This window comes from Callithrix jacchus, chromosome 9 (assembly GCF_049354715.1).
Source record: "Callithrix jacchus isolate 240 chromosome 9, calJac240_pri, whole genome shotgun sequence".
Lineage (NCBI taxonomy): Eukaryota > Metazoa > Chordata > Mammalia > Primates > Cebidae > Callithrix > Callithrix jacchus.
The window spans coordinates 104,581,492-104,604,750 of NC_133510.1; the positions used below are offsets into that span (position 1 = coordinate 104,581,492).

At 43.5% G+C, this 23,259-nt stretch overlaps 1 pseudogene; it reads right to left on the bottom strand.

Annotated features, from left to right (window-relative positions):
- Nucleotides 1-1,221: 1,221 nt before the first annotated feature.
- Nucleotides 1,222-5,776, bottom strand: LOC100407825 (polymerase delta-interacting protein 3 pseudogene; annotated as a pseudogene).
- Nucleotides 5,777-23,259: the final 17,483 nt, after the last annotated feature.

Here is a 23,259-nt window from a genome sequence, read left to right on the forward strand (position 1 = left end):
TGCTTCCTGTCAGTACTTCCTTTATTTGATTATTTTTTGTAGTCCTGATTTTATTTATTTTTTAAGAGCCTTATTGAAGTATAATTGATATACAATACAAACTGCACAGTACGTGTATACAATTCCATAAGTTTGATATATGTGTACACCCATACCATCACCACTGTCAAGGAAATAAACATATCCACCACCTCTGAAAGTTTCCATGTCCCTTTGTGTGTGGAGGGAGGGTGGGGGAAGGTAAGTAGGTGGGAGGTGTCCCAGTAATAAGAACTCTTAACATGAGATCTACCCTCTTAACAATTTTTAGGGATATAACACCATATTGTGAATTATAGGCATTATGTTAGTCTGATGCTAACAAAGATGCACTTGAGCTTTCAGAGACTGCAGATCCTGAGAGTTCCCAGCTGAGGACATCGGATCTTATTGTCCATGCTGCTTTGCCATGCCATTGCCCTCAATAAAGTGGTTTGCTCTCAAAAAAAAAAAAAAAAAAAAAAAGATGCACTAGAGATTGGGTAATTTATAAAGAAAAGAGGTTTAATTGACTCACCATTCCACATGACTGGGGAAGCTTTACAATCATGGTGGAAGCAAAATGAGGAGGAAAGTCATGTCTTACCTGGCGGCAGGCAAGAGAGTGTGCAGGGGAACTCCCCTTTTTAAAACCATCAGATCTTGTAAGACTTATTCACTACAATGAGAACAGTATGAGGGAAACCACCCCCATGATTCAATTGGTCCTTGGTCCTGTCCTTGACACGTGGGGATTATTACAATTGCAATTCAAGGTGAGATTTGGGTAGGGATACATCCAAACCATATCAGGACCTGTGCTGTACAGCAGATCTCTAGAACATTTTTGTCTTAGCGTCACTGAAACTTTACATACCTTGAGCAACAACTCTCCCTTTCTTCCTTCCCCCTGCCCCTAGCAATCTCTGTTCTAGTCTATCCTTCTGAGTATGGCTATTTTAGATATCTCATATAAGTGAAATCATGCAATATTTATCCTTCTATGACTAGCTTATTTCATTTAGCATGTTTTCCAAGTTCATCTATGTTGTCACAAATTGGAGAATTTCTTTCCTTCTTTTTCATGGTGAATAATACTATACATACACACAGACACACACACACCACATTTTCTTTCTTTCTTTTTTTTTTTTTTAATAACAAACTTTTATTCAGAAATGGATAAGTAATACATAATCGCCCTTCATCCCTTAATGCCTCTTCCTCTCTTTTTGCACAAGAAACACAGATGGGCAACACAGAGGCATGGGAAGTAGAGGAGGACACAGGACCGGCCCACCACCTTTTCTTTCCTGTCTCCCAAGATGACAGCTTATACAGCGGAGGAGGCAAACAGGTCCCCTCAATGTACTAGATGATTACCTACAGCACCAGCTCTGGATGGCTGCAGCTGGGCTCAATGAAACTCTGTGACAACCAGAACATACCAGCTTTGGGATTAGAGGGAAGGGGAAAGCCGTGTGGCAGGATATTTACTGTCCCAATCCTAAGCAGAGTCCAAGCAGTGAGCCCCCTGTTCCCAGCACCTGAAAAAACAGGTCCTACTGCCTTCTGGGTGCTCTCCTGCGCCAGGAAGGGGAAAGTGTAGGAGGAATATCTTCCAGCTGCTAACAAGAACTCAGTCTGCACCCACTTGAAAGTTAAGACAATAAAAAGCCCCATCTTTAAAGAACTGGAAGTGGAGCACCACCAGGCCCCTTCCTTGGACTTTCCTGGCCTGGACAACTTCAGAGCCTGAGGACTGAAGCTGGGTTCAAACCCTGGGTCCTTCCTGCCTGACAGACTGACCTCTGGAAACATGAGTTTCTGTTTTTTCCTCACTGAGCTAGCCTCAAGCAAGTCTTGGGCACTCTGTCTCCATCACGTGCCTTTCCCAGCACTTGCAACTGATTTTGCAGTGCTCCCAGAATCCCGCTCCCCAACTGGCTCCAGCTCTGCCAACCTGGATTCCCTTCAGTCCCAACAAACCAGCAGTGGACCACTCAGTGACACCAGGGGAAACACTAGCCTGGTAATTCAGGGACGGCCCCTGGGCTCTGTAGCTTTGTGCCAACTGCTGGTGCCTATGCTGGGGAAACAGCTTGCCTGGTGGAGCTGCCTGGCTCCTTTGATGCCTCCTCCTCTGCCAAGGCAGGAAAATATCCCTCTGGTCATAGATGGATGGGTCACTCACAAAAGTGGGAACGCTGGCGTGGCAGCTGGATATATGCCTCAGGACATCCCTGACCACTGTCCTATAGAAAACTGAGGCCAGAAATGAAAAGCCAGAAGCAAACCGACCTCTTGCATTTGCCCCAAACCCACAGTGTTGCAGAATGGGAGGTGGAGCCTTTGAAAGGCCCAACCAGAGGAGTGCTGGCTGCACCAAAACCAGGGCGTGATGACTGCCAGGCTAGGTGAGAACAAGGAGAGCTCACAACGCAACTCCCCTCCCAGCAGTGACACCCAGAAGCAAAAGAGACCTGGGCTGGGGCATTCAGCACAATTCAAGGGAAAGGTGAACTCGGGAGAACTTCCTCTGGGTGGAGGCAGCATGGGCCTCCAAGCCAAGAGCTTGGACAGACTCTTCCCAGCAGTGAGCTTCATCCTGCCCTTGCCACTAGTGAGGCCTGGAGCCACTGGGAGGACAAGAGGCCCGAGACCTGCTCCCACCCAGGCATCTCCGCTGACCAAGCAGAGGAGCGGCACAGCCCTCAGGCCGACCTGGTTCCCGTCGGGATGGAAAGCCCTGCCATCCTGAGTTGTTTGAAAAGCTGAACATACACAAAGGAAAGGCAGCCCCGCGGCGCCTGGAAAAACCAGGGTCCTTCAGACAGCCCCTGCCCTGCATCCTATGGGGCCACAAGAAAGCCACCCAGAGAATTTAGTGTACCATTTCCAGATAAGAAATCCGCTTGGGGCTGAGGCTGGGGGAGGCACTCTCTGAAAAACACAAGCCTACCTTGGCAGTGAGATGGAGACGAAGAAACATTCTACAGGAAATGTTAATATAGAAGAGCACAGGGCAGAACACAGCACAGAAAGGCGGGTCCCATCCAGTGAGGAAGCGCTTTACCCCCGGTGACCCTGCCCACGTTCAGGGCTCTCCAGTCGGATGGCCCATTGGTCACAAGCTTTGCCTTGGGGAAACAGAGCCACCCTCCTCTGCCCCCACTTCTGGCTGCCTCACTCCCCTGCTCAAAGCTTGATTTTGAATTCTGTGGGCTGTGTGGTCACAGAGGCCCCTGAGGATTTGAAGAGCGCCTTCAGGATGGTGTCAGGGTCCACTTCGGCAGGGAGGTTGGAGGAGGAGGCAGTGTTCACCCTGTGAGGCAGCTCGCTCTCCTTTTTCACCGAGGGGCTGTCACTCAGCCGCAGCAGGATGGACTGGTCTGAGGTGGTAATGTTCCCATTCACGTGAAGGGTGCACTTCATCAGCTGCCCGTCCAGACACCGGTTGTTGTACTTCTTATATGCAGTGATGGCATCGTCCTTTTTCACAAACACTACCTCCACTACCCCAGGATGGACCAGCTGAGAGGGCTCCACACACACACAAAAGCTCAACAATGTCCTCCTCAGTGACTATTATTCACTGAGGGTGCAGATTATTCACAGTCATCTTGGTGCCTGTGGGCTGAGGACAGGCTCAGCAGGCAGCAGCTCTTTGCAGGGTGTGAGTGTTCGTTGTTCACCTGTGTCTGGGGCATGTTGGTCAAGGCTTTTGTTCGAATAGAGGAGGGGAGAGCAGGAGCTGTGTATGCGTCATTCTGAACCACTTTGGTGAGAGGGAGGCCTTGGACATGGAAAGTTTGGAACTGCTTAGCGCAGCCATGTAGTGGAGAAAGCCCTGAGGCTGCAAACTTCATCTGTTTAGCAGGAATGGAAGCTATACCAACATCTTCTTCATTCAGGTCATGGAAATTCTGTTTGGCCTGGTGGTTATTGACAACATTGATTCTCATTCCAGCAGGATGAGGATGAAGTGGTGTGGTGGCTTTCTGCTGTGGAACCTGGATGGTTTTGGTGAGCTTCAGGGCAGGAGTCACTATCAATAGGTGGATTCATGAAGGCAGCATGTGAACTCCTCTTCAGGTGATCTCCTGGGCATCAGCGACCTGGCGGGGCTTCTGGGGCACTGTGGTCTGCTGCTAACAAGAGTTCAACATATCTCTGGTATCCTGCACTTTCCCTTTAATCCGAAACCGGGCATCTTTCTGCAAAAGCTTCTCCCAGGCATCCGTGACTCCCAGTTTGAGCCAGACATCTGCGAGGCCAATCTTCTGCCGGGCATCAAATCTTTGCTGGAAGGTGGCTGTGTTGCTGACTGGTTGAGAAGGCCTTGCTGAATCCCAACTCAAGATCAAACACCTCCAACTCCCGGTCTGGCATTAAGCTGTCCTGTCGCTACCTCCCCGCGCTTCCTAATGAGTTTGTCCAGGGAGATGTCCACTATCTTGAGCCGGCAAGCAAGCCGAAAGCAGCCGAGATCACATTTTCTTTATCTATTCATCCGTTGATGGACATTTGGGTTGTTTACATATCTTGGTTATTGTGAATGATGCTGCAATAAATGTGGGAATGCCAGTATCACTTCAATATTCCGATTACAATTCTGTTGGATTAAATTCTTTGGGAGTGGGATTCTTGGTTCTCATGGTAGTACTATTTTTAATTTTCTGAGGAACCTCCACACTGTTTTCCATAGTGGCCATGCCACTTTACATTCCCTCCAACAATGTACAAGAGTTCTAATTTCTCCATAGTCTTACTAACACTCGGTCTATTTTGATAAAAGTCATCTTAACAGGTATGAGTGATACCTCATTGGTTTTGATTTGCATTTCCCTGATGATTAGTGATAGCACTTCTTTTAAATCACTGGATGCTCCTCTTGAGCTCTAGTCCTAGAGCAGGTTGGCCTTCTCTTTGATTTATCCTTTGTTCTCCCTTCAGTTCTTCCTATTCATAGGCATATGTGCCAAGGATATTTTCCTCTTCCTCCTCTCAGCCATCTGTTCTATATTAAAAAATACTCTATGGAGCAGCCCTACTCAAAGGCATCTTCCTTACTAAATTAAGGAAAAAGCAAATGCATTAAGTGGAGAGTGGCAAAGATTACAATAGGTAAAAGACAGCTTCAGTATGTGTCTTTCCTCCCTTCCTTCCTCCCTCCCACCCTCTATTCCTCCTTCCTATTCTTCTCCTGCTTTCTCTGTGCAAAATAGATTATGCCACACCAGGGGTATCCAGTATTAAGTGAAAAAGCTTTTTAAATAAAAAAGAAATAAGATACTTTCTTTTTCTTTCTTTTTTTTTTTTTTTTTTGAGAAGGAGTCTTGCACTGTCGCCCAGGCTGGAAGGCAATGGCGCTATCTCAGCTCACTGCAACCTCTGCCTCCCGAGTAGTTGGAATTATAGGTGCCTGCCACTACACCCCGCTAATTTTTTGTATTTTTAGTATAGACAGGATTTTACTATGTTGGCCAGGCTGGTCTCAAACTCCAGACCTGTGATGCGCCCACCTTGGCCTCCCAAAATACTGGGATTACAGGCATGAGCCACCACACCCAGCCAGATCCTTTCAATGAATTCAGTGAATGTCATTAGTTATATGCTCATCTGCTTCCCTCCGCTCTGCCCCTTACCCCATTTTCTCCTTCCTTATTGGTAAGGTCCTCTTGTCTTCTCTCTGGGCCCTCTTGTCATTTCCCTGTCCCTTCTGGGTCCTCTCACCCTCTTCTGCCAAAGCCAACATCAAAGAGCTGTTCAGGGGTGAAGGTAACACACCAGGGAGAAGGGTGACAGGTAAGTTCCTCTCTGAGACACTTTCTTAGCAATAACAATGGCTAACATTTACTTGGCACTTCTATATGGCAGACATTTTGCTAAGTACTTTCCATTTTCTATTCACAGCAATCCTATAAAGCATGTGTTCCTTTTATCTTCATTTACAGGTAAACAGCTGAGGCACAGGTTAAATAATTTGCCCATGGTCATTCAAGTGAGTTGAATGCTTGTACATAAATTAGCTGCATCAATTCAAAACCCAAATATCATTAGCTTCACAGAGAGAAACAATTTGTATTTCCTATAACTTATAATAACAAAACTCCACTAAGAATGCCTTGAGGCATATGCATTCATTTTATTTTATTTTATTTTAATTTTGACTGGAGTCTTGCATTTTTTATTTATTTTAATTTTAATGTTTTTTTTTTTCTTTTTGAGACAGAGTCTCATTCCATCACCCAGGCTGGAGTGCAGTGGCATGATCTCAGCTCACTGCAACCCCCACCTCCTGAGTTCAAGTGATTCTCCTGCCTCAGTCTCCCAAAGTAGCTGGGAGTACAGGCATGCACCATGACACCCGGCTAATTTTTGTATTTTTGTTAAGATGGGGTTTTACCATGTTGGGGAGGTTGGTCTCAAACTCCCAACTTCAGGTGATTCACCTGCCTCGGCCTCCCAAAGTGCTGGGATTACAGGCATGAGCCACCGAACCCAGTTTAACCTCATTTTAATTCAATCACTTTGAAAGCACTTATTTTCAAATATGTGCTTCTAATGAACTGAGGTTTAGGGCATCAACATATAAATTTTAGGAGAGTGGGCTCAATTCAGCTGATAACACAGATGTTTGATCAACCTTTTATGCCTGGGATAAATCCCACTTGGTCTTTTACAAAAAATTTTTTTTTATATATTGCTGGATTTTGCTTATTAGTAATTTGTTACTGATTTTTGTTTATTTATTTATTTGTTTTCCAGGAACAGAGTCTGACTCTGTTTCCTAGGCTGGAGTGAAGCAGTGTGATTACAGTTCACTGCAGCCTCACACTCCTGGACTCAAGCGATCCTCCTGCCTCAGCCTCCCAAGTAGTAGGACTACAAGCACATCCCACTATGTTTGGCTAATTTAAAAAGTTTTGTAGAGACATGGTCTCGCCACGTTGCCCAGGCTGGTTTCGAACTCCTGGCCTCAAGGGATCCTCCCACCTTGGCCTCCCGAAGTGCTGGGATTACAGAGGTAAGTCACCACACTCACCCTGATACTGATTTTTGAATTCATTTTAATGATCGATATTTGTAGATTTTTTGTGATGGTTATCTGGTTATCTGGTTTTGGTATGGTCTCAAATGGGTGAGAACTACTTCTTACCCTTCTGTTTTATGTAAGAGTTTGTGAAATATTGGTATTAAATCTTTAAATATGGCCACGCACAGTGGCTCATGCCTATAATCCCAGCACTTTGGGAGGCTGAGGTAGGTGGATCACCTAAGGTCAGGAGTTCGAGACCAGCCCGGCCAATATGGTGAGACCTTGTCTCTACTAATAATACAAAAGTTAGCTGGGTGTGGTGATGGGTACCTGTAATCCCAGCTACAGGAAAGCTGAGTCAGAGAATCTCTTGAACCCAGGAGGCGGAGGATATGGTGAGCTGAGATTGTGCCACTGCACTTCAGTCTGGGTTACAGCACAAGACTCCCTTTCAAAAAAAAAAAAATCTTTAAATATTTGGTAGAATTCAGTGGTGAAGCCATTTAGTTCTGGGATTTTATTGCTGGGTTTTTCGTTTGTTTGTTTGTTATAGAGACAGGGTTTCACCATTTTGGCCAGGCTGGTCTCAAACTCCTGACCTCAGGTGATCCATGCGCCTCGGCCTCCCAAAGTGCTGGGATTACAGGCGTGAACCACTGCACCCAGCCTGGGTTTTTTTTTTTTTTATTTCTAATGCACTCTCTTTACATATCATAGGTTGTGGTATTATATTTTTATTTACTTTTTATTTATTGTTTATTTATTTATTATTTTTTTAAAAGATGGGGTTTCGCTATGTTAGTCAGGCTGGTCTTTAACTCCTGACCTCAGGTGATCCACCCGCCTTGCCCTCCAAAGTGCTTGGATTACAGGCCTGAGCCACCACGCCTGGCCTATTTATTTAAAGACAGGGTTTCACTTTGTCACCAGGCTGGAGTGCAGTGGCGCCATCTCAGCTCACCCAAACCTCTGTCTCCTGGGTTCAAGTAATTCTCCTGCCTCAGCCTCCTAAGTAGCTGGGATTACAGGTGCATGCCACCACACTGGCTAATTTTTATCTTTTTAGTAGCGACAGGGATTTGCCATGTTGGCCAGGCTGGTCTTGAACTCCCAACCTCAAGTGATCTGTCTGTCTTGGCTTCCCAAATACTGGGATTACAAGTGTGAACCACTGTGCCCAGTCTTATATTTTTAAAAACTGGCTTTGTCCTTGATTTTTGGCATGCAGCTCCTAAAACCCTTCAAATTTCCCTGAGTGATAGGAATCTTTTTTTTTTTTTTTTTTTTAAAGAAAGGTCTTGCTCTATCACCCAGGTTGGAGTGCCATGGCGTGATCATTGCTCACTGCAGCCTGCCTGGTTCTAGCAATCTTCCCACCTGCCTATAATCTCCCAGGTTCAAGCAATCTTCCCACCTCGGCCTCTTGAGACTAGTGGCATGTGCTACCATGCCCAGCTAATTTTTTTTTTCAGTAGAGGCAAGATCTTCCTATGTTGTTGTCCAGACTGACTTTGAACCCCTGGCCTCAAGCAATCCTCCAGTTTCGGCCTCCCAAAGTGCTGAGATTATAGGTATAAGCCACCACACCCCAGCAAGGGAGTATCTTTTACTATTTTTAACAAGTCCCCTTTTATCACCTTGGAGTTTACGCTAATGAGATGACTTAGGGTGGGGCCTCTAGATAGCCTCAGGATGGGGCATGTCCAAGAAAGAGCCAGTGAGGGTGGAAATTGTCAGCCCCACCAACAGACCTGTAAAGGAGATAGAGACCGGAGATTGGGCTCTTTTATTTTTATTTATGTTTATTTTTTGAGACAGAGTCTTGCTCTGTCACCCAGGCTGGAGTGCAGTGGCGCTATCTTGGCTTACTGCAACCTCTGCCTCCCAGGTTCAAGCGATTCTGCTGCCTCAGGTTCCCAAGTAGCTGGGATTACAGGCGCATGCCATCATACCCAGCTAATTTCGTATTTTTAGTAGAGATGGGGTTTCACCACGTTGGCCAGGCTGGTCTCGACTCCTGACCTCAGGTGATCCAGCTGCCTTGGCCTCCCAGGTGCTGGAATTACAGGCATAAACCACCACACCCAGCAGGAGATGGAGCTCTTTAGAAACTCTTACTCAATGAGACTGGGAAGGCTTCAGCTTGGCAAAGACATGGACTTACTGGAAGGGTGATGTTAAATTAAACAGTTGATCTCATTGTTTTGGGAGTCACAATTCTGTCTGGATATCCAGAATCGATTATAGAAATTCAAACCAACATCAAGCAAGTGGGCAGTGTTAGTGCTTATTCATACATCTGGTCACTTTGAGGGTTTGTTAAGTCATAGTCAGGTCTCCAGTTGAAGTTGATGTACCTGTGGGTTGGGGCACCTTCTTAAGGTGTGAAAATATGGATCCAGGAGTCTATTACAACTCCAGGTTTCAGTGGACACTGAGAGCCCCCATGGAAACATTTTTAACAACTGTATTTCTTAAAGTTTCTTGACCACAAATCTAATCTCAAGATAAGTCAGATTTGCCCTTGCAATGTGGTGAAAACGTGTTTTGAGTCTGGGGATGATTGCCTTTTTAATTTAGGCCTGGATGGATTTCAAGGGCATGGATAGATTGAAGAGAGAAAGAGGACTGCAAGTAGGGAATGGGTGTGCTTTGCCATGATTCTGTGAAATAGAGTACTTCAATAATTTTCTGGCTGGGCACGGTAGCTCATGGTTGTAATCTTAGCACTTTGGAGGGCCAAGACCTTCCAAACCTGGCCAGCGTGGCAAAACTTCATCTCTACTAAAAATACAAAAATTATCTGGGCATGGCAATGCGTGCCTGTAATCCCAGCTACTTGAGAGGCTGAGGCAGGAGAATCATTTGAACCCAGGAGGCGGAGGTTGCAATGGGATCTGTAGTGGTGAATTGATCAGTGAAAGGCTAATGGGTCCATATGAAGCTCAAGTGAGCAAACTAAATTTCTTATAATAAACATTGTGTGGGCCGGCCACAGTGGCTCACGTCTATAATCCCAGCGCTTTGGGAGGCCGAGGTGGGTGGATCACGAGGTCAAGAGATCGAGACCATCCTGGTCAACATGGTGAAACCTTGTCTCTACTTAAAAAAAAAAAAAATTCAAAAATTAGCTGGGAATGATGGTGCACGCTTGTAGTCCCAGCTACTCGGGAGTCTGAAGCAGGAGAATTGCTTGAACCTGGGAGGCGGAGGTTGCGGTGAGCCAAGATCGCGCCATTGCACTCCAGCCTGGGTAACAACAGCAAAACTGTCTCAAAAAAATAAAAAACAAATAAATAAACATTTGTGTGTGTGTGTGTGTGTGTGTGTGTGTGTGTGTGTGTGTGTAAGAGACAGGATCGTGCTCTGTTACCTAGGCTGGAGTGCAGTGGCGAGATCATAGCTCACTGCAGCCTCAAACTCCAGGGCTCAAGAGATCCTTTCACCTTAGCTTCCCAAGATGCTGGAACTACAGGTGTGCAACACCACATCTGGCTAATTTTTAATTTATTTTTGTAGAGGCTAGGTCTCTATACATTGCCCCTATTGGTCTTAAACTTCTGGTCTCAAGCAATCCTCTCACCTTGGCCTCCCAAAGTGTTGGGATTACAGGTGTGAGCCACCATGCCTGGCCAATAAACACCTTATGATTAAGTGAACCAATAATATTTTATATAACCATCAAGTTTTACGTAAGCAGTTAAATTCTAGCAAGTCATACAGTGAAAGATCACATTTACAAGTTTTGGGGTCAGAATGATATTTCTTGGAATACTTTGTTTCTTTTCATTAACTCAGTAAAAGCAAGAAGATTCATTGGGATACTGTGAGCATCAAGTAACCAAAAAATTCTGACATGAACTGGTTTAAACAAAATTCATTATGTCACTGACCAAGGAGTGGAAGGAAGAGCGGGATACAACCATGATACATTCTTGCTCTGGCTTCAGTTTTAGTTGAGTCTTTGGTCTTCTCTTCTTGCCACTGGCCTTATCCTCACAGTGCAGTTCCAGATACATCTTGACACAGTGATGTTCTGAGGCAGAAAGGGGTATTTCTTCCAGTGTCTCCTTTGTGATCACAAGGAAACCACAAGAGACCCCCAGAACACCTCTCTTCATGTCTTAGTGACCAGACCTGGGTTTCATGCTCAGCACTGAATCAATCACTGGCAAAAAGAAGGGGACAGCTGTGATTGATTCAAACCGAATAGGATTTCTCTCTGGAAGAGGAAAAGGGTCGCTGTAGGAGAGAATGACAAACACCTGAATGAAATGAGTTTTGCTTGGAAGGAGAAAGGAAGTAAAGGATATTGAGTAGAAAATCAACAACTCATGCTCTAGTCCACCTCTTTGACTGCCCATGTTCTCTGAAAACACTTAAAAAATGTTCATGCCTTTGTGGAAATCATTCAAATACTCCCTAAAACGTGGCAACCCTAAGTCTCATCAGGTCACTACCTCCAAGCCCAGGATTGTGGTATAATGTTCAATGTTCAGTTGTCTCCTCTGATTCAGGACTGAATGTACTCTTCCAGCAACACTGCAGTCCAGCAATAGACAACAATATAGAGTCTGATCTGAAAATTCCCACTTGTCTATAACATATATTTTTTTCTTTTTTTTTGAGACAGAGTCTTGCTCTGTCACCAGACTGGAGTGCAGTGACGTGATCTCAGCTCACTGCAATCTCCGCCTTCCTGGTCCAACCGATTCCCCTGCCTCAGCCTCCGGAGTAGTTAGGACTAACAGGCACGCACCACCCACCCAACTAATGTAACACATATTTTATTTTATTTTTTTTGAGACGGAGTTTCGCTCTTGTTACCCAGGCTGGAGTGCAATGGCGCGATCTCCGCTCACCGCAACCTCCGCTTCCTGGGTTCAGGCAATTCTCCTGCCTCAGCCTCCTGAGTAGCTGGGATTACAGGCACGCGCCACCATGCCCAAATAATTTTTTTGTATCTTTAGTAGAGACGGGGTTTCACCATGTTGACCAGGATGGTCTCCATCTCTTGACCTTGTGATCCATCCGCCTCGGCCTCCCAGAGTGCTGGGATTACAGGCATGAGCCACCGCGCCCAGCGTGTAACACATATTAACACGTACCTTATCCAAGAAAATGTGGGACATATATACCATGAAATACTATGTAGCCACAAAAAAGAAACAAAACAGTGTCCTTTGCAGCAATATAGATGCAGCTGGAGGCCACTATCCTGAGTAAATTAACATGCAAACAGAAAAGCAAATCCCACATGTTCTACTTCTAAGTGGGAGCTAAACAATGGCTACTCATGGACATAAAGATGGCAACAACAGCCATTAGGGACTACTCAAGTGGGAGGCATGGAAGGGAGGAAGGGTTGAAAAACTACTTATTGGGAATTATGCTCACTACCTGGTTGACAGGATCATTCATTGCCCAAAACTCAGCCTCATACAATATACCTCTGTAACAAACCTGGACATATAACCCCTGATTTTATTATTTATTTATTTATTGAGACAGAGTGTCATCTGTTGCCCAGGCTGGAGTCCAGTGGCACAATCTTGGCTCACTACAACCTCTACCTCCCAGGTTCAAGCAATTCTCCTGCCTCAGCGTCCCCAGTAGCTGGGACTACAGGCGCATGCCCCCTTGCCCAGCTAATTTTTTTTTTAGTTGAGACAGGGTTTTGCCATGTTGACCAGGCTAGTCTCAAACTCCTGACTTTAGGTGGTTCGCCCTCCTCTGCCTTCCAAAGTGTTGAGATTAAAGGCGTGAGCCACTGTGCCCAGCCCTGAATCTAAATAGAAGTTGAAATCATAAATAAACAAGCAAGTAAGTAAAGAAAACACATGTCTTGTAAGTAAATAAGTAAAACACATGTCTTGTCCAGCAGCACAGGAACAGTGAGATTCCTGCCTGGGAGCGGCAGTTCTTCGGTCATTCCCTCAGGCTGGCCCTTATTTCCACTCTCTTCAGGGATTACTCTTTATCATCTCCTCTGTGGACTCTGCTTCTGCCTTTTGGGGTAATTTTCCCATTTATGTTTTTCTATGACATTGTCTCAGATGGTCATTAGAAAGATGTTTTTTTCTCGGTGCTGCACAGCAATATGTTCATATGTGTTCAGAGGTCTGGGATTGCCGGTTCTACATTTTGGCATTTGCTACTGACAACACCCTTCTTCCCGGGTGCTGAATTTTGAAGCAGTAAACTTTCCTGGTTGTAACTAACTGAAATCAGTTTGCCTTCCTTAGGTGCAAAAGGAACTTGCTGAATGGTATTAGATGGCTTATGGAATCTCCTAGAAGGTTGGAGAACATGCAGTCAGACAAAGCCCTGAACCACACCAAAGACCTGTCCAAGGCTGGGCGTGGTGGCTCACGCCTGTAATCCCAGCACTTTGGGAGGCTGAGGTGGGTAGATCACTTGAGGTCAGGAGTTCGAGACCAACCTAGCCAACATGGTGAAACCCCACCAAAAAAAAAAAAAAAAAAAAAAGATCTGTTTGAGAGAAGACCTCTCCGGGTGCAGTGGCGCATTCCTGTAGTCCCAGCTACTCAGGAGGCTGAGGTGGGAGGATTGCTTGAGCCCAGGAGTTCTGGGCTGTAGTGTGATATGCTGATTGGGTGTCTGCACCAAGTTCGGCATCAATATAGTGACCTCCCGGCAGCGGGGGACCACCAGGTTGCCTAAGGAGGGGTGAACCGGCCCAGGGAGGAAACAGAGCAGGTAAAAACTCCCGTGTTGATCAGTAATGGCATTGCGCCTGTGAATAGCCACTGTACTCCAGCCTGGACAACATAGCAAGACCCCATCTCTAAAAAAAATAATAATTAAAAAGAGAAAGAAGACCTCACTGTCACTGTTACCAATCCCTACCCTCTAGTTTATGTCACTTATACATCACTAAACAAAACTAGCATAGCATCCACAGTATCATGGCTGCCCCCAGAAACTCTCTGGCTGCAACTGCCATTGTGTTCAGAGATGGTTCTCCATCATCCCTGCTTCTTGACATCCCTATCCTGCCACTCAAATTCTTGGGGTGGGGACTTCTGATTGGCTGAGGTTTCCCTGCTTCTTCTCAATATTCCTATCGCCCTGTTCAAATTCTAGAGGAAGGGGTTTCTGATTGGCTGAGGCTAAATCAGGAGCCCATGTTTGGCTGTGAAGAAAACTAGAAAATGGATTATGTGGAACGCTCAACCCTTATCCTGGGAGACTGTTTCTTCTTCCTACCAAGACACAAGGTCAAGAATTCCCCGAACATAGAAAGGAGTTCAGATGCTGGGCAGCCAAAAAAATGACAAATGTTAATTAGAATTTTAAACCATAATGAAATGGATCAGAGCATGTATAGTTTAATTTTAAAGACCTTTGCCCCAGCTGGCTAATCTCCAAAAATACAGTTTGTTCTTAGTACTTCCGTGGTCGTAGAAATTTAAGTAGCCCCTAAACAACTTTTCCTTATCTTTCTGAGATGGCAATTTCAGCACAGTATTTCAATTCTCCAAATATCAAGTAAAATTGTAACTTACATTTCTAAAACTGAAGCTAGCCTAAGAAATTAAAATCCATAATTTCTAACTTTCACAATATAGAGGCTTTCTTTATCAGGTTTTATTCTTCTAGAAAGCTCTTTAAAATATTCAAGTTTTTATGATTTAATTTCACTGGAATTAAGTTTGAAGAGCTCAAAATAATGCAACCAACCAGTTACAATTATAGAAGATAATTGATTGTAATCCCAGCACTTTGGGAGGCTGAAGGTGGGTGGATCACAAGGTCAGGAGTTCGAGACCAGCCTGACCAATATGGTGAAACCCCATCTCAATTAAAAAAAAAGAAGAAGAAGATAATTGATGCTGCCTCTCTGTCCAAGAGCACTTTCTGGCTGCCAGAGCTCACTTTGAGGACTTGAGGGGTACCTTGGAAGTGCTCAGGTTTTAGCGTCCCCTTGGAAGTAGTTCTTCATGTGTGATAGACACATCCCTCTGCTTCTTCACCCTTAGCTGGGATAATTCTGAGACATGTTCTATACGATTTCCCCAGAATTACCCGGTAGGACTGAGTTCCAGTAACCTGCTGGATAACTTGCTTTCAACTGACTTTCTTCTTTTGTCTGTCTTACTTCCCTACTCACCTACTGATGCTTCCTGGACCACCTCTTAAACAGCAAACATTCACATTCTTGTCTCAGTGTCTGCTTTTGAGGGTGAGGGAGGACTCAACATAAACCATTAATTGAATCAAGTTACTTGACACTCAGTTAATCAATTACAAATAACAGTAGACAGGCAATAGCTCTAAAAGTCATCATTTTCATTCTCTTTTTGTATTTCTTCTTCTACTTTCTGGGAGATTTTCTCAACTTCCTCTTCCATTTCCTCATTAGAGCTTATTAGAATACTAATATGTTTGCTAACTGTCTCAGGCAAGGTACACTATGAGTCAGGGTAGGTGTTAATAGCTCCATTTTATAAATGAAGAAATTTATAAATGTGCTGGAAGAATTTTAATATCTTTTCTAAATTCATACCGCTAGTGAATGTTTCATTGTCAATTGGAACTTAAGTTCATCTAATTCTGTCTACCACACCACCCTACTCACTGACTAAGGACTATGTAAGGAACACATTCCTATAGTTTCTTCACCTGCGGCAATGTTAGATCTCCACAACATTATCATTTGCCAAAAAGCCTTTGCTAAGTTTATTCAATGTTATTAGCAAAAGTCATATACAAAATAACTGCCTCCTCCCTGTCACTGTTTTTTTTTTTTGAGATAGAGTCTTACTCTGCCACCCAGGCTGGAGTACAGTGGCATGGTCTCAGCTCACTGCAACCTCTGCATCCTGGATTCAAGTGATTCTCCTGCCTCAGCCTCCTGAGTAGCTGGGACTACAGGTGCATGCCACCACACCTGGCTAACTTTTGTATTTTTAGTAGAGACAGGATTTCACTATTGTTGGCCAGGCTGGTCTTGAACTCCTGACCTCATGATCCACCCACCTGCGCCTCCCAATGTGTTGGGATTGCAGGCACTGAGCCTGGCCTCTGTCACCATTAGTGGGAGTACACATTAGTACAAACTTTGGAGGACAACATGGCAATTATGTTTTAAACTTTTATTTGTTTTAGGTCCAGGGGTACGTGTGCAGGTTTTTTATATAGGTAAACTTGTATCACAGGGGTTTCCTCTGTTCTCTCCTTGGGAACTTCTAATTGGTAGACCTAATGAATTGACTCTGAAAGTCATCGTTTTCATTCTCTTTTTGTATTTCTTCTTCTACTTTCTAGGAGATTTTCTCAACTTCCTCTTCCATTTCCTCATTTAAAGTGTATTTTAGCTATTACATTTTTAACTTCCAAGTGTTTCATCTTGTTTTCTGATTGTTTCATTTTCATTATATCCTATTTTTATTCTATGAATGCATTATCTTCTACCTCTGTAAGGTTATCAATTACATTTGTAGCTTTAAGTTTTCTTCCATTTCCAGTATAATCTCCTTTCTTTCCAAGTCCCTCTTTCACACTTTTCCTACTTGCTTTCCCTCTATTTATGTTTGTTACTTTATTCAACTGTCTATTGATTCTTGTCTTTTCACTAATGTGTAAGTGTGAGGCACCGAAAAGCGTTTATGGATAGAACTTACTGACTATGGGGTCCATTTTAAGATGATATAGTTGGGAGCAGGATATTTTGGAGGGAACCCAAAGAAAGATTTTCTTAGAAGAATACTCCAGTCTCCTGACTGGAGGGGCATATTCTTGGTTCCTGAGGTTCTCAGAGCAGGTTGAATAAAAATCTGAGGCTCCTACCATTCAATAAGCAGATGTTCACTAATCTTCATATTTTCAGGTTTATTCTTCACTTTGCCCTCTAATCTAAATTGGAGCCATTCTGATTCAAGTTATCTACATAATAAAACTGATCTCCTAGGAAATGAAATGTTTATCTTTCTGAATAGTGGACTTAGGGATGCATTTGCTCCACTTAAAGATTTACAACCAATCACCCTATTTTCAACCCTATATTGACCTCTGTTTTCCATAATACCTGGTGCCTTCAAATTTCAAACTTTTTAGGCAGAAGAAAATCAACTTCACTCTTAAGTTTCCCCTTCACATAGATTGAGGTTTTCTCTTCTTGGCCAAGGCAGTTATTATACCTCTGTGGTATCAGCTGTGGGTCTGTTTCTTTTGTTTTTTTTTTTTTTTTTAGAGGGAAAAAGAGAAAAAGAAGGGGGAAAAAAGAAAAAGAAGGAAAAAGAAATATTACTTCATTCCTAAAATGGGTTTCAATAATGGCCGATCAATATTTTGAGTGTTTAAAGTGGTTAATGCATATTTTATGTGTTTAAAATGGAGACCTCTATTGTGTTTATTTGTTCTGGCTCTGAGTTCAAGTCCTAGATATCGTTATCAATTTGTTGTCTTGTTGAATCTAAATCTCATTATGTGTCTTATGTATCTGGGTGTTAAGATCTCTTATTGTTACATTAATCCTTTTACCCTTGCATCCTTGTAGCTTTGAAATCTATTTTATTAAGTGTGAGAATTGCAACTCCTGCTTTTTATTTATTTATTTTTGCTCTCCATTTGGTTGGTGAGTTTTTTTCCATCCCCTTGTTTTGAGTCTTTGTATATCTTTAGATATATCGTTAGATTTTGTGGATAATGTATATTTTGTGTGTTTAAAATGGAGAGCTCTATTGAGTTTATTTGTTCTGGATCTTAGTTCCAGTCCCGGATATCATTATCAATTTTCTGTCTCGTTGAATCTAAATCTCATTATGGGTCTTATGTATCTGGGTGTTAAGATCTCTTATTATTACATTAATCCTATTACCCTTGTATCCTTGTAGCTTTGAAATCTATTTTGTCAAATGTGAAAATTGCAACTCCTGCTTTTTATTTATTTATTTTTGCTCTCCATTTGGTTGGTACGTTTTTTGTTTCCAACCCTTTATTTTAAGTCTATGTATATCTTTGGATATACCATTAGATTTTGTCTGTATCTTTTGATTGGGAGATTTGGTCGATTTAAATTTAGGGTTGCTGCCATTTGATATTAACTGACTATTTTGTCCTTTCGTTGATAAAAATTCTTCTTTATGTTAATGCTCTTTACTTTTTGGTGTATTTTTAGAAAGGGTCATACTGGTTGTTCCTTTCTGTGTATAATGCTTCTTTTAGAAATTCTTGTAAAGCAGGCCTGGTGGTAATAAAATCTCTGAGTACTTGCTTGTTCCTAAAATATTTTATTTTTCCTTCAAATGTAAAGCTTAAATTGGCAGAATATGAAATTCTGGGCTGAAAGTTCTGTTGATTAAGTATATTGAATATTGGCCCCCACTCTCTTCTAGCTTGTAGGGTTTCCGTTGAGAGATCTGCTGTAAGCCTAATAGGCTTACCTTTATGGGTAACTTGATCTTTCTCTCTGGCTGCCCTTAATATTTTCTCCTTCCTTTCGATCTTGGTGAATCTAACGATTATGTGCCTTGGGGTTGATCTTCTTGAGGAATATCTTTGTGGTGTTCTCTGTATTGCCTGGGGTTGAATAGTGTCCTGCTTTGCTAAATTTGGAAAATTTTCCTGGATAATGTCCTGGAGAGTATTTTCCAGCTTGAATTCATTCTCTCCGTCACATTCAGGTACACCAATCAAGCGTATATTAGGTCTTTTCACATAGTCCCATATTGCTTGGAGACTTTACTCATTCCTTTTTATCCTTTTTTCTCTATTCTTGTCTCGTCGTTTTGTTTCATTAAGTTGGTCTTCGACCTCTGATATACCCTTTCTTCTGCTTGATCCATTCGGCTGTTTAAGCTTGTACATATTTCACTAAGTTCTCGTGTTGTATTTTTCAACTCCATAAGTTCATTTGTATTCCTCTCTATATTGTCTATTCTTTTCAACATTTCATCTAACCTTTTTTCCAAGTTCTTAGTTTCTTTACATTGGGTTAGAACAAGTTCCTTTAACTCCCAGAAGTTTCTTATCATCCACCTTTTAAAGCCTACTTCAGATAATGGAACACAGTCCTTTTCCATCAGGGCTTGTTCCGTTACTGATGAGTCCTTTTCCATCAGGGCTTGTTCCGTTGCTGATGGGTTCTGATTTTGAGTATACTCGGCCTTCTTAGGCTGTTTTTTTCCCTTCATTGTAGATGAACCGCCTTTCTAATTAGGTTTCTGAGTCGACGTCCGACTTATTGATTCCCAGTGCTGGGATCCGAGCAACCCACTGTGGCAGCCTAAATAGCAGCGATAAGACTGATGGTGCTCTTCTGCCCGGGAATCTCTGGTCTGGCTTCCCTCTTGAGTCTGCAACAAGCGGCTCTGACTTCCCAGAGCTCCAAACTCCAGTCAGTAGGGGAAGCAGTCCTGTTGGCTCTGCATGAAGAGCTGCTGTGCCGAGATGCCGGCAAAACCGCTGCGGCGGCCACAAGAGTCGCGCTGGCGACCCGTGAGGCTCCTCCACTGGGAATCGGCTAATCGGTGAGTGATGAAAATTCGTCTAAAGATGTGGCATTGTCTCGTTCTCTGAGCTTTCACTGGGAGCTACAATCCTGAGCTGTTAGTGGTCGGCCATCTTGGATCGATCGGGTCTGTTTCTATTATCTTTCTCTTCTTGGTCTCATTTCTTGATTTCATTATTATTATTTTTTTTGAGATAGAGTCTCATTCTGTTGCCCAGGCTGGAGTGCAGTGGCATGATCTCGGCTCACTGCAACCTCCATCTCCTGGGTTCAAGCAATTCTCCTGCCTCAGTCTCCTGAGTAGCTGGGATTACAGGCATGCACAATCTACACATGATAATTTTTTATATTTTTGGTAGAGGCAGGGTTTCTCCATGTTGGCCTGGCTGGTCTCAAACTCCTGACCTCAAGTGATCCACCCACCTTGGCTTCCCAAAGTGCTGAGATTAACAGGTATGAGCCACTGGGCCTGGCCAATTTCATTAATTTTAAAGAGAATGTTAGATATTGCAGATGAAAAATTAGACTGTGGATGATACTATTTCTTCAAGAAATAATTTATTTTAACTTCAATTGAAGATAGATTTGGAATGGATCACTTATTCAGTCAGAGACCAAGCTAATTCAAGACAGTCTTTATATTTTATAAAGACTAAAACCTATTTCCCTTCTTACACTATCTCCTGGTGGCTGTCCCTGCCCATATGTTACATTTAAATTTAAATATTTGTCTGGCACGGTGGCTCATACCTGTAATCCCAGCACTTTGGGAGGCCAAGGCAGGCAGATTATAAGGGCAGAAGTTAAAGACCAGCCTGACCAACATGGTGAAACCCCATCTCTACTAAAAATACAAAAATTATCTTGGCATGGTGGCGCACACCTGTAATCCCAGCTACTCAGGAGGCTGAGGCAGGAGAATCACTTGAACCCGGGAGGCAGAGGTTATGGTGAGCTGAGATCGTGCCACTGTATGCCAGCCTGGGCAACAGAGCAAGACTCCATCTCATAATAATAATAATAAATTTAAATATTTTACTTTAAAAACTCTGTTATATGATTTTTAAAAATTTTCTTTTTTTGAGGCAGTCTGACACTGTCCCCCAGGCGTGAGTGTGGTAGCAAGATCTTGGCTTGCTGCAACTTCTGCCTCCTGGATTGAAGCGATTCTCCCGACTCAGCCTCCTGAGGAGCTTGGACTATAGATGTGCACAACCACACCCAGCTAATTTTCAAAAATCTTTTTAGTAGAGATGGGGTTTTACCATGTTGGCCAGGCTGATCTTGAACTCCTGACCTCAGGTGACTGCCCATCTCAGCCTCCCAAAGTGTTGGGATTAGAGGCATGAGCCACTGAACCTGATTTTTAAAAATTAATAAGATGAGAAATTTGTAAACTTAGACTTCTAAAACTATATTCATTTCCCAGGGGTAAGAGGAAATGTACCATATTGTGGGAACATGGTGTTACGCTATAGAATTAATGTGGTCATTTATTATGAAGAACAAATTTTACTCCATGATATGATTTGGTTCTGTGTCCCCACCGAAATCTCATCTTGAATTGTACTCCCATAATTCCCACATGTTAGGGAGGGACACAGTAGGAGATAATTTGAATCATGGGGGTGATTTTCACCATGCTGTTCTTGTGGTAGTGAATAAGTCTCAGATGGTTTTATCAGGGGTTTCGACTTTTGTATCTTCCTCATTTTCTTTTGCCACCACCAAGTAAGCAGTGCCTTTCACCTCTTGCCATGATTAAACCTGATTTTCTTCCCAGTCTCAGGTGCGTCTTTATCAGCAGTGTGAAAACAGACTAATACAATATATTCATTCCAGGACTGGGGTGTTGCTGAAAAGATACCCAAAAATGTGGAAGTAACTTTGGAACTGGGTAACAGGCAGAGGCTGGAACAGTTTGGAGGGCTTAGAAGAAGTCAGAAGAATGTGGGAAAGTTTGAAACCTTCTAGAGAGTTACTGAATGGCTTTGATAAAAATACTGATAATAATATGGGCAATGAAATTCAGGCTGAGGTGATCTCAGATGGAGATAAGAAACTTGTGACCTGGAGTAAAGGTGACTCTTTTTTTTTTTTTGAGATGGAGTTTTGCTCTTCTTGCCCAGGCTGGAGTGCAATGGTGTGATCTTGATTCACTGCACCCTCCGCCTCCCTGGTTCATGTGATTCTCCTGCCTTGGCCTCCTGAGTAGCTAGGATTACAGGCATGCACCACCACACCCTACTAATTTTGTATTTTTAGTAGAGACTGGGTTTCTCCATTTTGGTCAGGCTGGTCTCAAACTCCTTACCTCAGGTGATCCACCTGCCTTGGCCTCCCAAAGTGCTCAGATTACAGGCATGAGCCATCATGCCTGGCAGGGTGACTCTTAATATGTTTTAGCAAAGAGGCTGGTGGCATTTTGCCCCTGCCCTAGAGATCTGTGGAACTATGAACTTGAGGGAGATGATTTAGGGTATCTGGTGAAATAAATTTCTAAGTAGTAAGAGATGACTTGGGTGCTGTTAAAAGCATTTAGTTTTAAGAAGGAAACAGCATAAAAGTTTGGAAAATTTGCAGCCTGACTTTGGAAAAGAAAATCCCATTTTCTGAGGAGAAATTAAAGGCAGCTTCATATATTTGCATGAGTAACAAGGAGCTGAAGGTTAATCCCCAAGACAATGGGGAAAAATGTTTTTAGGGCTTGTCAGAGATCTTTGTGGCAGCCTCTCCCATCACAGACCTGAAGGCCTAGGAGGAAAAACTGCATGGGCAGGGCCCAGGGTCCCCATGCTGTGTGCAATCTAGGGACTTGGTGTCCTGCATCCCAAGTACTCCAGCCATGGTGAAAAGAGCCAATGTAGAGCTTGGGCTGCAACTTCAGAAGGTGCAAGCCCCAAGCCTTGGCAGTTTCCACATGGTGTTGAGCCTGCAGGTGCACAGAAGTCAAGAATTGAGGTTTGAGAATCTCTGCCTAGATTTCAGAAGATGTATGGAAATTCCTGGATGTCCAGGTAGAAGTTTGCTGCAGTGGTGGGGCTCTCAGGGAGAACCTCTGCTAGGGCAGTACACAAGGAAAATGCGGGGTCAGAGCTCCCACACAGAGTCCCTACTGTTGTACTGCCTAGTGGAGCTGTGAGAAGAAGGCCACCATCGTCCAGACCCCAGAATGGTAGATCCACCTATAGCTTTCACTGTGTAGCTGGAAAAGCTGCATGCTAGCCCATGAAAGCAGCTGGGAGGGAGGCTGTACCCTGCAAAGCCACAGTGGCAGATCTGCTCAAGACCATGGGAAGTCACCTCTTGCATCAGCATGACCTGGATGTGAGACATGGAGTCAAAGGAGATCATTTTGGAGCTTTACAATTTGACTGTTACTGGAGTTTGGACTTGCATGGGGCCTTTAGCCCCTTTGTTTTGGCCAATTTCTCCCATTTGGAATGTGTGTATTTACCCAGTATCTCTACCCGTACCCCCATTGTATCTAGGTAGTAACTAGCTTGCTTTTAATTTTACAGGCTCATAGGTGGAAGGAACTTGCCTTGTCGTAGATAAGACTTTGGAATGTGGACTTTTGGGTTAATGCTAAAATGAGTTAAGACTTTGGGGACTGTTGGTAAGATATGATTGGTTTTGAAATGTGAGGACATGAGATTTGGAGGGGCTGGAGGTGGAATGATATAGTTTGGCTCTGTGCCCTCATCCAAATCTCATCTTGAAT